Source organism: Poecilia reticulata, linkage group LG16 (genome assembly GCF_000633615.1).
Source record: "Poecilia reticulata strain Guanapo linkage group LG16, Guppy_female_1.0+MT, whole genome shotgun sequence".
NCBI classification, from domain to species: domain Eukaryota; kingdom Metazoa; phylum Chordata; class Actinopteri; order Cyprinodontiformes; family Poeciliidae; genus Poecilia; species Poecilia reticulata.
In genome coordinates, this window is record NC_024346.1 from 32571814 (window position 1) to 32575369 (window position 3556).

The window sequence follows — 3556 nt, forward strand, 5'->3', positions numbered from 1 at the left end:
TCTTCAGTGTTTGTTTTTAGCATTCTTGCATGTATAAGCAGAAATGTCCCATGATACGTTTTTGATGGAATGTTTTTACATTTATTTTTGATAAATTGGAATATTAGAATAAAGCTTATTTTGTTAACTTGAATTACTAAGTGAAACATTGATGAAACACTCAGACTGATGCTTTATGGGGCTTAATGCTAATAAACACATTTAATATTAGAACAGCTATGAATCTATTAAAAACCTGGTCACAAATTTTGAATCATAACTCGATCATGAAGTCTGCTGGAAACTTCATATTGCTAGCACACAATCCAAGATGGCCAGGAGCTTTTCTACAGTGGAGAAATCTAAGTACCTGTTAGTCTATAACTCCTTGTGTATTGTATAATACACATTTATACTACCATATGTCAGCTAAGGAGTTGAGAGCAATTTAGGTGATAGTTTTCAGTTTACAAAAAAGAGCAAATGGAATTCTCCACTATTCGGATTTTCAGAGATTATTTGAATCCACTATTTATAAAATTTTAAATATAAAATTTGGAAATTTAGTTTAAATCAAAACTTTTACAAACAATATATAAAGCAAAACAAAATTAACTACTGGTAAAACCTTTTTTTAAAAAAAAGTGCTTATAGTACAACAAAACAAATGTGCGTTACAGAGAGATTTATGGAATAGCTTAAGTAAGGTAATTAAAGTCTACAAAATTTTAGCAAAAAATCTAAAGCTAATACATATTTTAAAAAATGCAGTTGAACAACACAACAACACACACCTAATATTGCAAATAACAGAATGAGTGGTATTTAATTAAATTTACTGTATTTCGCACCAATTCTATTTGTAATAGGATGCATTTTTCTTTGATTTGCTCAAATAAAGGAAAAAATGTATACCAGAAATTTAAGAAATGCATTTTCATTCAGAAATGTGGGCTTACTGAACCTTGAATAACATAATGAGATTATGTTCAGAAGGCCAGTATGCACAGACACACACAGAGAAGCAGCTTCTGCACACCGGAACAATGGCTAAGTGTTGAACACAAATCTTTCTGTAATGGCAACAGTTCTCATGTTAGATTTCAGTTGAAAACACTAAAGTGGAGAGGATTACCAGTATGACATTATGTACACACTGGAAGAAAGTGAATCTGATTATTTCCATATAATATGGAAGCATTTAGTATTTACTACATATTTTAAACTAATTTTACATGAATTTTGTCACACTGATGAGGAATCCTGCAGCTCAGTCTGAGCCTGTACAATCGCCAGGTCAGGATAATGTACTATAGTACTTACATTTATAAGTGTATGTGTGAATGTAAAAATTCTTCAGTTATTTTAATTAGAACAAGTAGATAAATGTTCCACTATATGAGCTCTCAGATTTCTAATCTCTAATTAGAAAAGAGATATCTAATATCTCTCTTTTTTTTTTAGCTTGTCAGGACTTGTTCACTGTTGAAACCAGTCCAGGGGATTTTAGGGATTTTTAAATAATGACCTAATGTCATTAGTCATCAGCCATGGTTTCCTGTCACAAGCCATTGTCACAGTCTGTAAAATAAACTATGTGATCCTGACAAGCCACGTCATAAATTCTGTAGACAGTTTTTTGTTTTTTTCCAGTTCTCTAGACAAGGTTTCAGGGAATTAAGATTTACCTGAACTGTAAGGTTGATTTCATAGCTTATATGAGGAGCACTTCATAACAAAAACAAAAAAAACATTAACTAAATACCTGCTGTGAAGACAAACGAATGCCCTTTTGGACTGCAAAACGTTCAGAATAAGTTGAGGAACATTTGGAGCTACAGCTCTGTTCTGCTGCTTTGGAGATTTATAGCTTTCCAACTTCTTAGGAATGATTGTTGTAAATCGATAAGTCTGAGATCAGGGTTCTGTGATGAACACTTGTCTTAAAGACTTTTTACTACTTTCACTGCAAAAACACAAAATCTTACCAATTATTTATGGTCTAGTTTCTAGTGCAAATATAGTAAACTTGAAATATGACAAAATTAACTAACAAGTGACTTTTCAGCAAAGATATAAGCTTTTAAGTCAATAATTCCTTGATACTGATGAAAAAGTAATTATTCAATTAGCAAATTATCTCACTTAAAGTATGGGGGAAATGTGATGTTATAAGTGAAATAATATGCCAGAGGAATTTGTACTTTTTCATCAATATTAAAAAATTTATTGACTTAAAACTTGCTGAAAAGTTACTTGTTAGTTAATTTTGCATTATTTCAAGTGTACTAAGATACTTGCACTAAAAAATTGACAAAAAATACTTGGTGAGATTTTGTGTTTTTGCAGTGTTGATGGTACTCTTAGTGTTCCTCCCAGACCCCATTTGGTGAAGCTTTAACTTCCTGTCTGAGATATTCCTTCAAACTTTTCACATAATGTTTCTTCCTCATGATACTGATCATCTATTTGGTGGAGGGCTCCAGTTCGTCCTGCAGCCAAACAGCCCCACAACAGGATGTTCCCACTTCCTGGCCTCACAGTTGGGAAGGTTTCTTTTTCTTCTATGTAAGGACGGGATGGTCACTACAGCCAAACGCCTCAAGAGTTCCAGGACATGTCTTTAAATATTGTCTTTGTCTCTTATGTGCATTTTCTAACTACGATGTAGATTTTTATGTAATTTCTAGAATAATGGCTTCTTCCTCTCTGAGTGGCCTTCCAGCCCATCTTGGTACAGAACTGATTTCACTGTGCGATAGCTCTTTCACCAGCTTCAGTCAGCCTTTTCACAGGGTATTTTACTTCTTTTATTCAAAGGCTGAATCACACATTTTGCAACAAAACACTTTCATACCCTTAGTATAATGGGGAATATTTCCACACTGTCTATACTTTATCTTGGTGTATAAATTTTTTTTTTTTTAAATCTCTATTTTGACTAAATTAAATAAATTTTGGTTAAAAAAAAGAAAAGAAAAAGGTTTACTCAGATTTTATTTCAAACATTGTGGGGAAAAAAAGTTATAAAATGTATGTTAACACTTGGTTTTAACTCTAAATATTAGAAGTTGTGTTTATCTTTTTAACCCAGGTGTACTAGAAAAAGTTCCTATGCCCGCAATTTCTGCTTTTAAAAATCACTGAAATTGTTTATATTTTATAAGTTACCCTAACCCTAACTGGAAAGCATTATAATAAAATAAAATTAATGGTTCACCACCTCATCAGAAGACCAAAATGAATGTGATTTTCACATGATGGAGGTAGGTTTACCTACCAGTCTCCTGGGTTTCCAATAATACAGTCATTGCACCTTCTTTTTTTCAGAGGAATGCTGGGCGTTTCCCAGTGTTTACGTAAGACCTTTTCTCATGTGGTTGCATCACTCATGAGCCTAACCAGACCTGAGTCGCTTTTCTGCTGTTCAGAAACGTCGGTGCGCCTCTGACGCCACCTGGTTTGTTTTGTTTTGGTGTCGCCCATCTGCTCGTCCCCTTTGGAAATGTGTTTTTGTAAGAGATCTCTCCCCCTCTGGAAGTGTGTGTGTGTGTGTGTGTGTGTGTGTGTGTGTGTG